The sequence below is a fragment of the Manis javanica genome, chromosome 7 (genome assembly GCF_040802235.1).
Source record: "Manis javanica isolate MJ-LG chromosome 7, MJ_LKY, whole genome shotgun sequence".
NCBI lineage: Eukaryota > Metazoa > Chordata > Mammalia > Pholidota > Manidae > Manis > Manis javanica.
This window is the reverse complement of record NC_133162.1, coordinates 125,715,905-125,733,243: the sequence shown is the minus strand read 5'-3', so window position 1 is coordinate 125,733,243 and position 17,339 is coordinate 125,715,905. Positions and strand designations below refer to the sequence as shown.

The 17,339-nt window shown below is 37.8% G+C and overlaps 1 protein-coding gene across 18 annotated transcripts in view; it reads right to left on the bottom strand.

Moving 5' to 3' along the window:
- The window catches only part of PKP4 (plakophilin 4), a 222,016-nt gene that overhangs the window by 58,809 nt on the left and 145,868 nt on the right, over positions 1 to 17,339 (bottom strand). Inside the window, exon 1 of one of the 18 annotated variants that reach the window (XM_073241510.1) lies at positions 5,035 to 5,160. The exons of the other annotated variants lie outside the window; for them this stretch is intronic. The gene's annotated coding sequence lies outside the window, so the exon portion shown is untranslated. Of the gene's footprint in view, positions 1 to 5,034; positions 5,161 to 17,339 lie in introns of those variants that run through there. 18 annotated transcript variants of the gene reach the window in all.

Sequence of the window (17,339 nt, the reverse complement as noted above, 5' to 3'; positions counted from 1 at the left end):
TAAGGTCTTCAGTCATTTCTTCTAGGTAGAGCCTAATAATAATGTATAGCTGCAAAGACAAAAAGATACGGACATCTTTTCTGAGTCATTGTAAGGAAGTTAAATTATTTTTAAGTTTTACTATTATTTGCTGTTTCTGTGAAAACTTGTAATTTATGAATTACACGTACCCACACACACATATTTACACACACAGCCACCATACCTCAGTTAAACAGAAGACCCATTTCCTAATTACTGAATAAAGTATTCCTTATTGTAGTATGGTAAGACTCATAATATTAATTTGCATTATTTATGCATATTACTTTTAAATTAATGTCTTTTAAAAAGATCTATCATGGGGACTGGAAGAAGACACTAGTCAAATATACCAGAGAAATGACAGAGACTTGTAGGATAGGGTTAATCACATTAAGGTCAATGCTGCAACCTATGATTAAGTAGTTGGCAAGTTGTGCTTTAGCACAACCAGCACATGAAGTTGAGAGACACTTTTATGAATAAAAATGGCAAACAGAATGTGAATGCTACTTCTTCCATCTTTGTACTGAAAATGTGTTACTTTAAAAAAAAAGTCACAAACATGTTTTCTGGGACACCAGGAAGATACTATGGGGCATTTTCAAACATCAAATTAGTATCTTCCATAAAAATTCCTATTTGAAAATACAGAACTTGAATAAGCTTCAAGGTAGAATGAAACAATCTCCATCTATATTTAAGACTGGGAGATTATGGGAAGCATGGTCCTTACCAGTAACATTTCATCTGCGTGCCCCAGTATCACACACACACAAAACAGGCAATTAATTAGAAAAAAGAGAAGGATGCTGCTAAAAAAATATTAGTAGGCAATAATGTGGAGAGTGATTGAAATGTGGTATATTATCCACCCCATTAAGCTCATAGTAAAAGATGAAATAAAAAGTGAATTATTTTACCTTTTCTGTGATGTATCTCCCAAATAAATACCAGTGTGCATAAAAATATGCTCAGTAAAAAGTCTAAGGCCTTTCTAAAGAATGTGAAATTATTAAAATTCCTTTGTAATCAGTGTGCCTTACTATTTATGCTCTATGGAATGATGGAGGTCCATACAGTATGTAAAATCACCATGGTAACAGGAACCTAGAGATCAGGAAGATTTTTAGAATACAACCCTGTAACTAATCTTTCACAGTCCAGCCTGCTGTAACTCTATGCTAGATTCTCCCTGTTTGTTACTGTCTGAGTTGCTGTGATGTTTAGGGGTTTGCCTTTGTCTAAAAGGTAGTGTACTGTGAGTTCCGCAATACTATTGGGACGGTAACAGCATATAGCGTTAAGGCAGACGATATTCTCCTGGAATTGAATATGTCAATTTCTTCTAACTCTGGCCTGTGAGTCAAGTTAGGCCTTCATATTCAGAAGGACAAACTGTGAAAAATACGAGTAGAAAACTTTGTCTTACGGGGACTCAACTTCTTGTTTGGCCAGGGGACTTTTGTTTCTTGTAAGACTGTAGGCTTAGGAGGGCATCTACTTTCCACTGAGCTGGAGAAATAGTCCAGTGCCTTCAATGGCTAAGTATAATTCTAGGCCAAATTTTAGAAGAGGACCTGGATGATGACCCCAAAAAGACTTCTTTTCACTAACTTCCCTGATGAACAAGGTTCATTTCTATAGCAGGTGACCTTATTACAGGAAGGAACAAATTCATCAGGAAATACCATTTCAGAGTGAAAATATAAGTAGTTATAGAAACATGAACCATAAGAACATTCCTTGCTCCAAAGAAGATATAGATGGATGTTGACTGATAATTTTACAAATAGTACAGACACTTGGAGCTTTTTGACTCAGAAACAAACTACTATATACATATAATATCCTGTAAAATTTGGATTTTAATGGAAGTAAAGACGAGACTGGGCAGAAGACCATGTTCCTTGGAACTATTTCTAGTCTGGTTCTCCTGAGGGTATCTAGGTTCTTGGATCACATGCATACTTACACCATCTTTTAAATATTAAAAAGATAATGGCTTTAAAATTTTTACTCATCTAGAAAATGTAGTAAGAAAAATCTTGGGAAATAGAAACCATTAATGAACTATCTTCTATTCACTTTAAACTTTGCCCTAAACATCAACTACTCTCTCTTGAAATCCATTATAAAAGCTATCTGCCTGGATTCCATTTTGTAGTTTAAGCGTCCACTTAACTTTATTTCTACAATGACAAATCTGAAAAGCATTTTAGTTTTGTACATCACCAGTAAGATCTCTTGTTCATAGATATTTAAAAATTCCTGAATTCTCTTCATGAATACAAGATGGTTAAAAAGAATTTTTAGAAAAAAAATAGGAATTTGCACAAATAGTCACATTAAAATGAGTGTTTATTAAGTATTTTTTAGTCTGGGTACTAATTAAAATACAGGTGTTATATTTACCACAAAAAATTTATACTCTAAATCTGTAAAAAGAAAACTAGGAAAACAAGGAGTTTAGAAATATAAAGATGAAAACATATGGATCACACATGTAACATTTCCAACACTGAGTTTAACAGGTAGATGTTCAAAAAAGGCTATAGGGCTCTTGCTTCCCATAGAGAAAGCTGAAAAAAGAATAAAGAATTCGCTGTGATGTACGAAGTCAGTGGTCTACGGAAAAGAAGTGCTCAAAAATCACTCTAAAATGTTTTTTCAAAGATGCATTTTATTTGTTTTAGGGGAAAAATGTTACCAAATACAGAAATGGGACTACTTGATAGAGGGAGAGATTAGATAGAGTCTCTCTGTTAAAAAACAAACAAAAATACTCCCAGAAATTTGTAAGGGATGATACCCATCACCAAAGGCAATGAATGGGTCTTCTGAAACTAGGTTTTTCCATACGCTCCTCCTGGATCATCATTTTTCTGTAATTATTATCAAGATAAAGCTAAATGCAGAGTCGTGAATGAAGTTTGGAGTCAGATGCTTCCCAAAGCAGCAACAAGGAGCTGAGGGAGTGGCTCTGTGCGTCGAGGAGGTGGCAATGGAAGGGAGCAGGCTTCAGACTTGACAATTTCTATTTTATTTTAGGTAGTTAATGGAATATTTCCTCACATATCACTAAAAGCATGAGAAAACTTAAATATTTATTTGACATGTTTGTATTAAACATAAAAATGGTCAAGGCTAACACTGGATATGTGATTTTCATACAAAGTACTAACTCACTATATATGTAAGCCTTTGGGGGAGGTGGTGACATAGTACTTGTAAGTAGCTTAGGAACATTCACACACGTGTTTGCTAAGCAAAACGCTAACATTCTTGCTTGGGGGTCGCCGCCCATGTGTCGCCACCACAAACCATGCCCAGTGTTCCACTGTGAGCACCTCTGCTACAGACATCTTCACTGCAGACATTTTCACCTCATTAACTGATTGGCTGTACGGCAACATTGCTGAACAAGATAAAGAAATAACTGATGGACAATTTGGTTTGACAGGCTGTTGGATTTATCAACTGGTTGGCAGTTGGGTTTCAATTCTCCATTGATGTATTACTCCCATTTTTATATTACATAAAATTCAGCCCTCATAATGGCCTATAAAGTGGTGCAGAGTTTTGAACCCATATTTCCCATAAGACACTAGAGAAATCTATCAATAGACATGTGACGATACTCCAAGAACACACTACAGTGGAGAAGGCTTTCACACTACAGAACAAAGCTCGGTTACAAATACGCATACCTGGGTTCAGAAACTGAGACCTCTCTTAAGAATTTTAGCAAAAACAGAAAAAGTGCAATGCTGAACAAGGAGACGAATCAACAAGGAAAAAAAAATGTGTAATACTGTGAGTGAAAGACTTTGAAGACAAAGTGGTTGGGCATAATCCACAAAATAAAAAATAAAATCAGTTATTTGTATAGTATTGCCATAAATCTATACATTTTGAATGCATTCAAATAATTTGGTATTTCACAATAAAGTTTTAAAAAATTTTGTTAATCATTTTTCATGTTTCGGGATGTCCTTCTAAATGAACATTCCTGTTATTTTTTTGTGATTTTATCTTTTACAGAAAAACTGCCTCATAGCCTATTAGTTATAGTCTGAAAACATGGCAAAGATGCTTATGGTGAAACTGCCTAGAACCTGCAGTCACATATTGATAAACACAGAGTTCTAAATGAGCAGAAAGGCTGATGTCCAGCACATTACAGGTAATTTTGCTCAAAAAGGATTCACTAAACAAAATCCCAACTATGTGTAAACACCAATAACATCCACTGGCTGGGAATCTCACTATCTCACAGTTAGTTTCATTTATGCTAGGGCTAACCTTTAGAGTATGGCTTTAACATATGTCACTCTGATGTACTATTTTGACCCCAATAGTCAAACCCTTTGTTTAGATAATTTATATTAAATTTTTTAGTTTTCAGACATATATAAAAGTGGAGAGAACAGTATAATTAACCACTACCCAGATTTAATAATTACAACATTATACCATACTTTCTATGCTCCATTATCTTTTTTCCTTTCTTCTGCCACAACAGGAATTTTGTTGTACAAAAGGAATTTTCCAACAGATCCCTTATATCAGATCCCTTAAACTCTAAACACTTTTATACGTAGCTCTACAAAATAAGGACTTCACAAAACTACAATTATTCCTAATGCCATATAATGAGTTCATATTCAAATTTTCCTGATGCCTTACAAATATCCTTCTTCAGTTGGCCTGTACTAGTTAGGCTGAAATAAAATTCAGTGATTGTGTTTGACTGATTGTAATCGTTACCTAAGTCCTTCAAATCTAAAAGGGGGCTCCCCATCCCCCCATTTTCATTTTCTTGGCTCACCAAGGGACCCACAGCAATAAACTCAATAGGATGCTCCACATGCATGGGTTTCTCATGGTGCCTTTTATATATCTTCTAATATTTCTTGTAAGTAGAAAGAGCTGAAAGCTTTCTGGTCAAACTTTTGTGATTCGAATACTGTATGGATGGCGTTGTGTACTTCACATCATGGCATATCATACCTTTCACAGTTGCTAAGATCAATCAGCCAATTCAAGTGGTGGCAGCCTGCTCTTTCGATCTTCAAGTTCACCATCAACCTTCTCCTACTGCAGTGGTTCTCAGCCTCGGTTGTGCACTGCGATCATCTGGGGTGGGCGCAGATTTAGAAACTACATAGCTGACTGAGTCCCATGACAGAGAGTCCGATTCAGTCAGCCTTAAACTGTGGTCTGAATATTAGGATTTTTAAAAACTTCTACAGTGATTCTAATGTGCAGCTGTATTTAGAACATAGAGGATTTTGTATGCACTGACGATCTTTGCTTCAATCATTTCATGAGGGGATGCAAATTGGTGATTTTTCTAACTTCATTGTTCCTTCTATATTTCTCAGCAGGAACTCTTTTGGTGTATTTTAGAAATCTTTTAACTAATAATGGATAGGGTTATTTGGTTATCCTGAAATACAATCTGTACAGGATAGGCAGAATAAACTTCTAATTCTTCTCTTTAATTTTTAGTAATTAAATTAATTATGAGTAAGGCCGTGCTCTCAAACCGCAGTGTGGAATCACCTGGGGAATCTATGAGGACTATTGATGTCTGGTTCAGGCCCCAGACTTTTAGATTTAATTGTGTATGTGGAGGCTTGGGCACCAGGATTGTAAGTGTCACAGTTCTAATGTGCTGCAAAGAAAGTCTGGGAACCCCTGGAGTGAGGTGTTCATACCTGAATTACCTCCAAAAAGTGGGGGTTTTGCTTGTTTTGGTAGTGGTGGTGGTGGTGGTTACATTTTTTGTTGACAGATCCTTTCAAGCCAGATCCTTTTTGGTATGAAAAAAAGAAGAAAAGCTGACAGAAAACACGACAGTGTCATTGAACTCCAAGATGATGTTGATCTCCTATTTCCATAAGAATTAACTCAAATAATAGAATGGTCAGTGATTATGTTGAAGTCTCCATGCAATGTTCTTATTTAATGAATATGTAATAATTACTTCTTTAAATGATTTTACTCTGTTTAATCTGCCCATACAGCTTATGATACAGGGACATTTGAAACATTTTTTTTAAGCCTAATAACTTATTAAATTTTTAAATATTCATGACAATGTATACTCTCATACTCTGGCAACATAGTAAGCACAGATAGGCATAACCACTGATGTACAGAGGAATATATATTTGAAGGGACCCAATGAGACCCTGAGAGTTGGAATGAAGGTTATTTTAAACTAACGACATTTGAGATTCAACAGATGCAGAAAGAAGAAAGAAAACTTGCTGGCACTTCCCTTACTTCACTAAAGGTAGAAATTTCTGGGACTGAGGCTGCCATGGATTCCTTCTGGGGATTTTATAGCATGAAGGAAAAATGGAGACAACTACTTGCACCTGAATGAACAAACATTCCCACAAACTCTCTTATATCCCTATTTTTCCCTTTGAAACCCATTTGTTGTTCCCATAGAAGCCTTTTCTGCTTGCTTCCTCTCTCCTATTAAGTTAAAATGTAAGATCCTGACTCTAGCTACTTCTTTTTTGAGCTCCTATGCATGTGAATACTTTGGAGGTTTTGTCCCTCTATTTACTGTGTCCCCACTCAAACTGGGGGTGGAGCCAAGATGGCGGCGTGAGTAGAGCAGCAGAAATCTCCTCCCAAAACCACATATATCTATGAAAATATAACAAAGACAACTCTTCCTAAAATAGAGACCAGAGGACACAGGACAATATCCAGACCACATCCACACCTGCGAGAACCTAGCACCTCGTGAGAGGGCTAAGATACAAGCCCCGGCCCAGCGGGACCCGAGCGCCCCTCCCCCCAGCTCCCGGTGGGAGGAGATGAGTCAGCAGGGAGGGAGAGAGAGCCCAGGACTGCTGAACACCCAGCCCCAGGATTCCGGACCAGAGCACAGACACAGTGCATGCGTGGGGTCCTGGATACTAGGGAAACAGGGCGGCAGAACTGGTGAGTGGGTGCCTGAGGCCGACGCTGGAGAACAAAGGACTGGGAGTGGCCATTATTATTTTTTTCCCTCTTTTTTTTTGATGAGTGCTTTTTGGAAGTCTTAAAGGGACAGGGACCCCAATACTAGGGAAACAGGGCAGCAAGACCGGTGAGCGGGTGCCTGAGGACAAAGAAAACCGTGTGTTTTTCTTTCTTTTTGTTGTTGTTTTGGTTTGGCGAGTGCTTTTTGGAAGTCTTAAAGGGGCAGGGCGGAACACTTAGTTCAGAGGCAGGGAATCTGGGGATCTCTGGGCACTCCAACCCCCTGGGCAGCAGGGAGCACGGAGGCCCCTCACGGAGATGAATAGCCTCCTGGCCACTCCCCGTCCAAAGCAGCTCCACCATTATGGAGCAGCAGCTGGAGCCAGGCCAAACCCACAGCTACAGCAGAGATAAACTCCACAGCAGCCGGGCAGGAAGCAGAAGCCCTGTCTGCACACAGCTGCCCAGCACAAGCCACTAGAGGTCGCTATTCTCCCAGGAGAGGAAGGGCACAAACCAACAAGAAGGGAAGCTCTTCCAGCTGTCACTCGTACCAGCTCTGCAAACTATCTCTATCACCATGAAAAGGCAAAACTACAGGCAGACAAAGATCACAGAGACAACACCTGAGAAGGAGACAGACCTAACCAATCCTCCTGAAAAAGAATTCAAAATAAAAATCATGAACATGCTGACAGAGATGCAGAGAAAAATGCAAGAGCAATGGGATGAAGTCCGGAAGGAGATCACAGATGTCAGGAAGGAGATCACAGAAGTGAAACAAACACTGGAAGGATTTATAAGCAGAATGGATAAGATGCAAGAGGCTATTGAAGGAACAGAAACCAGAGAACAGGAACATATAGAAGCTGACATAGAGAGAGATAAAAGGATCTCCAGGAATGAAACAATATTAAGAGAACTGTGTGACCAATCCAAAAGGAACAACATCCGTATTATAGGGGTACTAGAAGAAGGAGAGAGAAAAAGGGATAGAAAGTGTCCTTGAAGAAATAATTGCTGAAAACTTCCCCAAACTGGGGGAGGAAATAATCGAACAGACCACGGAAATACACAGATCCCCCAACAGAAAGGATCCAAGGAGGACAACACCAAGACACATAATTAAAATGGCAAAGATCAAGGACAAAGGAAAGAGTTTTAAAGGCAGCTAGAGAGAAAAAGGTCACCTATAAAGGAAAACCCATCAGGCTATCGTCAGACTTCTTGAAAGAAACCCTACAGGCCAGAAGAGAATGGCATGATATATTTAATACAATGAAACAGAAGGGCCTTGAACCAAGGATACTGTATACAGCACGACTATCATTTAAATATGATGGTGGGATTAAATAATTCCCAGACAAGCAAAAGCTGAGGGAATTTGCTTCCCACAAACTACCTCTACAGGGCATCTTACAGGGACTGCTCTAGATGGGAGCATTCCTAAAAAGAGCACAGAACAAAAACACCCAACATATGAAGAAAGGAGGAGGAGGAATAAGAAGGGAGAAAAAAAGAAAAGAATCTCCAGACAGTGTATATAACAGCTCAATAAGCGAGCTAAGTTAGGCAGTAAAATACTAAAGCGGCTAACCTTGAACCTTTGGTAACCACAAATTTAAAGCCTGCAATGGCAATAAGTACATATCTCTCAATAGTCACCCTAAATGTAAATGGACTTAATGCACCAATCAAAAGACACAGAGTAATAGAATGGATAAAAAAGCAAGACCCATCTATATGCTGCTTACAAGAAACTCATCTCAAACCCAAAGACATGCACAGACTAAGTCAAGGGATAGAAAAACATATTTCAGGCAAACAACAGCGAGAAGAAAGCAGGGGTTGCAGACTTCAAAACAAAGAAAGTAACAAGAGATAAAGAAGGACATTACATAATGATAAAGGGCTCAGTCCAACAAGAGGATATAACCATTCTAAATATATATGCACCCAGCACAGGAGCACCAGCATATGTGAAACAAATACTAACAGAACTAAAGGGGGGAAATAGACTGCAATGCATTCATTTTAGGAGACTTCAACACACCACTCACCCCAAAGGATAGATCCACCAGGCAGAAAATAAGTAAGGAAGGACACAGAGGCACTGAACAACACACTAGAACAGATGGACCTAATAGACACCTATAGAACTCTACATCCAAAAGCAACAGGATATACATTCTTCTCAAGTGCACATGGAACATTCTCCAGAATAGACCACATACTAGTCCACAAAAAGAGCCTCAGTAAATTCCAAAATATTGAAATTCTACCAACCAATTTTTCAGACCACAAAGGTATAAAACTAGAAATAAATTCTACAAAGAAAACAAAAAGGCTCACAAACACATGAAGGCTTAACAACATGATTCTAAATAATCAATGGATCAACGAACAAATCAAAATAGAGATCAAGGAATATATAGAAACAAATGACAACAACAACACAAAGCCCCAACTTCTGTGGGACGCAGTCAAAGCAGTCTTAAGAGGAAAGTATATAGCGATCCAGGCACACTTGAAGAAGGAAGAACAATCCCAAATGAATAGTCTAACATCACAATTATTGAAACTGGAAAAAGAAGAACAAATGAGGCCTAAAGTCAGCAGAAGGAGGGACATAATAAAGATCAGAGAAGAAATAAACAAAATTGAGAAGAATAAAACAATAGCAAAAATCAACGAAACCAAGAGCTGGCTCTTTGAGAAAATAAACAAAATAGATAAGCCTCTAGCCAAACTTATTAAGAGAAAAAGAGAATCAACACAAATCAACAGAATCAGAAATGAGAATGGAAAAATCACGACAGACTCCACAGAAATACAAAGAATTATTAAAGACTACTATGAAAACCTATATGCCAACAAGCTGGAAAACCTAGAAGAAATGGACAACTTCCTAGAAAAATACAACCTTCCAAGTCTGACCAAGGAAGAAACACAAAAGTTAAACAAACCAATTACGAGCAAAGAAATTGAAACGGTAATCAAAAAACTACCCAAGAACAAAGCACCCGGGCCAGACGGATTTACCTCGGAATTTTATCAGACACAGAGAGAAGACATAATACCCATTCTCCTTAAAGTTTTCCAAAAAATAGAAGAGGAGGGAATACTCCCAAACTCATTCTATGAAGCCAACATCACCCTAATACCAAAACCAGGCAAAGACCCCACCAAAAAAGAAAATTACAGACCAATATCCCTGATGAATGTAGATGCAAAACTACTTAGTAAAATATTAGCAAACCAGATTCAAAAGTATATCAAAAGGATCATACACTATGACCAAGTGGGATTCATCCCAGGGACGCAAGGACGGTACAACATTCGAAAGTCCATCAACATCATCCACCACATCAACAAAAAGAAAGACAAAACCACATGATCTCCATAAATGCTGAAAAAGCATTTGACAAAATTCAACATCCATTCCTGATAAAAACTCTCAGCAAAATGGGAATAGAGGGCAAGTACCTCAACATAATAAAGGCCATATATGATAAACCCACAGCCAACATTATATTGAACAGCGAGAAGCTGAAAGCTTTTTCTCTGAGATCGGGAACTAGACAGGGATGCCCACTCTCCCCACTGTTATTTAACATAGTACTGGAGGTCCTAGCCACGGCAATCAGACAAAACAAAGAAATACAAGGAATCCAGATTGGTAAAGAAGAAGTTAAACTGTCCTTATTTGCAGATGATATGATATTGTACATAAAAAAACCCTAAAGACCCCACTCCAAAACTACTAGAACTGATATCGGAATACAGCAAAGTTGCAGGATACAAAATTAACACACAAATCTGTAGCTTTCCTATTTACTGTGTCTTAAATTCACAGGCTCTAGTCACTGAACCTAAGAGGATGGAGGAAAAGTCTCCCCCTACTTCCACTTATTGTTAAGCATTTTTGGTAGGCAATTTGATGCTTTTTACTAAAATCACAATGTGTCCACCCTTGCCCCAGTAGTTCCACATAAAAAATGTAATTGACAGAGACACTCAGACATATGTACATAGAAAACTTTTACCACCGTCAAAGTAAAAAATTGGAAAAAAACAAAATGTTCTCTAACAAGGGACTTGTAACATAAATATTCTAAACCATGTAACTTGGCCATTAAGAAGGAAACAGGTCTTCATATCTTGGCAGAAACACATGCACTGCTTTACTATTTGTTAAGGAAAAACCCTAGATCATAGAACAATATATAATATAGCCTCATTGTATTAAAAACAAATACAAATGTGTGTGGATATTTCCACATACATACCATTTTGTTGTGTTTTATTCCAGATTTTCTTTTATACACTGTGTGTGGGTGTGTGTGGGAGGGCAATGCCCACAGTATGGGGAGATGTGGGAATGAAGGAAATTTTTACCTTTTACTCCATTCTTCTAGACTTAGTTTTTTTAAGAAATAAAGAGCATGCCTACTTTTGTAATAAGTCATTAAAAAGTTAGGAGGACCTTTACAGTGGTGGTAGGAGCTACAGCACTGCAGAGGTGGTAAGGGGACAATCTCTGAGCCTGAGGCTAAAAAAGGCCTGAGATAATAAGGGAGGAAGAACTTGCGATTCTAAGGCTGGTTTTAACAGGAATTCTTATTCCTCTTGGTATTTAGAAGAGAAACAGGGGGTAATATGTGGCAAAACTTTGTCATCTGTACAATTTATAGCCATAATAAATCCTAATATCCCAAATCCTCAATAAAATAATACTTTATACATGATTGCTCATCTAATATTACATTTATGAATGTGTATAATATAACTTCCTATTGTCTCTCTTTTATAAATTCAGTACATTTCTGAAGCATAAAGTGTTTCTGTTTAAGTTCCCATCTTATCTCATAATGTGTGATGCTTTTCTGTTTTGTAAATTACTTGCTTCAGATGGAGGAAAAAGGAACGATAAATTGACTTAGGGTGCATCTCTCATTTATCTTTTATCTTCAGTATACATGACTTTTTTTTTTAAACCCACTCCAGTGGAGGAAACTTGTGTCCATACATTTTAGAAACAAAGTTTAAATGTATAAACAAAATGCAAAACCGAACTGCTGTAAAGTCTTAAACTCAGTAGTTTGTATTAACTGCTGTTGTATATACCACGCAGTGATGATTTAAATGGACAGTATGAAAATCACAGCACCTCAGTAGGTAGACTGTCATCACTGAATGTGGTGCTGTGAAGTTAAATAATCCTACCAGTTTAAAATTTCTATTTTACCAATCTTTCTCCTTCCATTTTCTATTTATTGTCAAACACCAAATATCCTAACTGTGTGGAATCATTAATATTTTCTCTCCTACTCACTACTTGTTGTATAAGACCCAACCAAGCTTATTAACACCTTAATGCCTTCTGAGTAAACCAGTAATTTCCCCCACTTTAATGCTCCTGTGACCTTTGCTAACTCATTGCTTTAAGAGAGACTCCAATCTTTTGGTCTTTTACATTTCTTAGCCATGAGTAGTAATTTCCAATTAACATACATTAATATCTACTCCTGCAACTGTTTCTCGAACACTTCCTTCAACTGAAAGTGAGTCTGGATCTCTGGCCTGGTGGGGACAGACGGTGCTCTGTCTAGCTCTGCAGGACGTTCCCTGTCCTACTCTGCAGGGAAGTGGGGAGGGAAGGACAGATTCCCAGGCTGATGTGGCTCTTCTCCCCTCACGTTACACGTAAGTACTACAACTGGCAACTGCCTAGACTCCAGCAATTTTTTTCTTTCCTGGAAGAGAAAAACTGTGAAATTGTGACTTGTGGCAAAATTCACTTTACAGGATGTGGCTGGAGGATTTAATTAATGACCAATGATCAGTTTGACAAAACGACTCAATTCATGGCTTCCACAGCTTTCTGGTGGGTAGCATACACTGTGTATGGTATTTTTATGACTGAATCGGTGTGCTTTTTCTCAAATGAGAGGTAAGTCCAAGGTTATTGTCTTTAAAAGATTTTATGCATAGTACCTGCCTCATGAAGTACAACTACATGTGCACATATATGCATTCTCACTTTCCTCAGGCCATCACCTATTACTCTTAAAAGTTGTTTTCTGTGATTCTAGTATTTATTTTTCCATTTTATTATATGTGTTCTTAAAAGCTACCTTAAATTTTGGTGGAACATAAGAAATTGTACAAATACATAAATTGCTGAAATGAAGACATGAGCAATGGAAAAATGGCGCACTTTTAATAAAAGAGGAAACAAAAGCAACATAAAGACAGCAACCCCTCTCCACTCCTCTGTAGCAGAAAACACATAAAATACAGGCCAAAACGCAAGGTTACAAGAAATGCAAAGCTAAGGAAAAGACAAAGCCAGAACAGAAAGTGATAATGTCTCCTCTTCATAAAACACAAAGGAATGTATATTTTATGTTTTTAGAGACTAGATATGTAATGTTGATGCGGGTAAGCTAGAAAATACAGAACAATGAAGAGAGAAGGTAACAGAAAGGCAAGCAAGGTGAGTGTAAAACACTAATGTTTTAGAACAACTTTATTAATTCTAGGAGAACCTTGAGTCTCCTTTCCAACTAGCCTGGGGACATCAAAATGTTTTGCAAGATGGAAGGTTCTTCCCCAAGCTTCGGCCAGTTAGCTCTTGAGCATCCTTCAAATTTGAGAAGCTTTGGCTTTTTGCTTTCAAACAGCCTACTATCCCTGGCACAGGTTAAAAACCAACCAACGAGAAAAAAGTAAGCCAGCTGATTCTCCTGAACGCAAATCATAAAGAAATGGAAAGCCAGAGCTCCTCCTTAGAAAATGAGACTCTGTAAGGCAGCTATTTAAAAACAAAATTCAGCAGCTGGTCTGTTTCTGGCATTTCAAGAGAATGCAACATCCTGAAAACACCTGAGTCGGCAGGGATCGCTCCCAAGTAGGGATCAAATCACTGCCCTGCTAACAATTCACTTTATTGCTGAAAAGCTTTTAAAGAACCAAGCTTTTCAAGTCAAATTTGTTACGTTGAAAAAAAAAAAAGTTGCATGTAAATGTTCAAGATATTAAAGAATACTGAGGAACAGTAACAGATCTTTAATCCAAAATCCTTTCATGCAATCCTCTCTGATTTAGGAGACCAAGAAAATTAAATAAATGTGTTATTTTTGTCCGACCTAGCCAAAGACAAAGTAGACAAAAGACCTTTTATGTATTTTTTACATTTAAGCCACCCCTGCCTCATTCTGAAGAAGTGCTAAATTCAAAAATGAGATGTTTTTCACACTACATTCAGTATCTGTGCACAAAGAAGTAAAAACAAGACAACAAACTTCACAGTGAAAGTAATGGTCCTTTTAACCCACTGTTTACTTACAATCAAACTTCTAAAGGGCATCTATGATTACGTAGAAAAAGAACCATGAAACAAATTGAATTTTACTTTTACTCATATAATCAAAATTTCAATTTTCTACATTATAACTTATTGCTATGGTTATAACTTGACTGTCTTAAGTATGGCTGAAAAGTAGGCAGATTTAAGAAACCATACAAGTAACATTAATATAGTTAAATAATAGAAAGTGGAGTGAATACCTGTTGTGACTGCTGTGTTTGAAGGTTAATGTCCTTCCCTTCCAAGGTCTGCATGTGAATGTCGGTTAAGAGCACACTCTGACAAAGGGCAGGCACGCTGCAGTTTTACGTATAAATTATGCATGTAGCTGTGGTGAGGACAGATGAATTACTGGAGCTGTATTTCTCTAATACTACGGTATTTGGGGGAGCTCCTTGGACTGTATGTATATAATGAATGTGATGTGATATTTCATCTATCTATGTTTAATGCATTTGTACTTTTTGACGATGGTGGTCAAATGAATAAATGTACCAGAGGGGCGGGAGGTAGAAAGGATGTCAAGGAACTGATATTTCATTCTCTATTATGTTTCTTCATAATCTAAGCTCATTCTCTCTATATGTAAATCAACACAGTTATACACTGTGCCTGCCTGGATTGTGGTAGTTAAAAATCTGTGATGACTGTCCACTGCAGCTCAGTTCAGCCAGGGCAGACTGGTGTGCTTTATTTGGGAGACAGCCTGCACAGAGACGCCAGGATGTTTCTCCAGCTATACATGAGGCAGCATTTCTGGCATGGCGCTCTCTCTTCCGTGGTTCCAGCCAATGCCGAAAACCTCCCCGGCCCCGCCTCCCACCGGGGCTCAAAAGCCCCCTTGCCCTTGGCCCCTGCAGTCCTAGAAATGATGGTAGCCTCCCGGTATGGTTAACCTCTTGGGTGCTTCATCATGCTGTTTAATTCTCCCAGATCTTCCAACTGACCCTTATCTTAAGCATTACTTCCCTGTATTAAATCCCTCCTATTGAACTACCTGGTGTGGGTCAGTTCTCCCAACTGGAGTCTAACTGATATGCCAGTAAGTAGCCTTGGGCTACAAAGAACTCTCACCTATCAAACACTAACCCTCCTATAAAAAGTGCAATATTAGGATTTAAAATATTTTGTACATAGTTAGAGAGATAAACAATGATACTAATGAGGGAATATGAGAGGATCAACCTTCTATGCCTAATGGGAGGGAGAATTAATACAATCTTTTCAGGAAAGCAACTTGATTACACATATCAAGAGCCTTAAAACTTATTATACTTTAAATAATTTTCTTCCTAAATATCTAGTCCAAGGTAAATTAAAAGTGCAGATGTTATTTTATATATAGGAATATTTACCACAATGTTATTTATAACAGTGAAAAATTAGAAACAATTTGAATGCCCAAAAATAGTGATATGGGTAAATATGGTATATAGTTAACAGTTTTCCTTTATAGCATTTTCTCCCATTTTTTTATTCAATAACCACCCTGCACTTCTTTCTTCTTCTTTTTTGTTAAGGTATCATTGATATACAATCTTATGAAGGTTTCACATGAGCAACATTGTGGTTACTACATTCACCCATATTACCAAGTCCCCCTACCCACACCCCATTGCAGTCACTGTCCATCAGAATAGTAAGATGTTAGAGAGTCACTACTTGTCTTCTCCATGCTCTAACTCCATGACCTACCCATATTATGTGTGCTAATCATAATGCCCCTTAATCCCCTTCTCCTTCTCTCCTACCCCCTTCCCTTTGGTAACCACTAGTTCCTTATTGGAGTCTGTGAGTCTGCTGCTATTTTGTTCCTTCAGTTTTGCTTTGTCGTTATACTCCACAAATGAGTGAAATCATTTGGTATTTGTCTTTCTCTGCCTGGCTTATTTCAGTGAGCATAGCCCTCTGGCTCCATCCAGGTTGTTGCAAATGGTAGAATTTGTTTTCTTCTTATGGCTGAATAATATTCCATTGTGTATCCATTCATCTACTGATGGGCACTTAGGTTACTACCATATCTTGGCTATTGTAAATAGTGCTGCAATAAACACAGGCATTTCCCACCAATTTTAAGTGCACAGTTATGTATCTCCTCTGGACCTGAAACGCTTAAGAGTGCAAGAATATTGACAACTATGGGCTGGACAAGTTTAAGGTTCTCAGGAAATATTTCTGCAATAAATTAACAATGCATATTAAAGATGAACTTAACAGAAGAGTTTTATGTTGAATGGTAAACTTTTGCCATAGCCAAGTACCAAATGCACTACTGTGTGCTTAGTGTTTTTCTTTAGAACTTTCACATTGCTTTTTAACAGTTCTAGCTTTGCTCTTTCTTCTGAAGAATGTTTAATTCAGGTGACTTTATGTTCAAAGGATTTTCAGTGGCTCCCATGGCCTGCGGGACAGTCCAAAGTCCCTGGTGCTCACAGAGCACTATAATCCGACCCAATGTGGCTGTCTAACCTTTGCTTATCTTACCATCACCCAAACCAGTTGTAAATGTTTCCCGTGATACTTCTGTTATCTCTTCTGCTGCCCAATGACAACACCGTCTCTACCCATCAAGTCCTGGGCTCCAGGCCCATCTTCTCTGCAAAGCTATCTCAGAAGTAGGTTGTCCACTTATACATTTCCCACATAATACTTACTCAGCAGTTAATTACCTATTATTTCAGAGCATGTCTTCCCTTATAAAAACTGCTATTTGTAAGTATTATTGTTAAGTAGCTTTTTACATGTCTCTGCCTAATATATGGTTTGAATAAATACTACATTTCTTGGGAATAGCTTCTTTATGGAACAGCAGAGTGCCTTGTATGTACTATAAATCCTCATATGAAGTTCAGGTAAACTTAGGTAACAGGCCTTTGCTGATTTGAGTTTTCCTCAACTCAAGCCGTATTTAAAAATTGCCAAAGTATTAAGATATCAAGGCCTATTCTAGAATTTA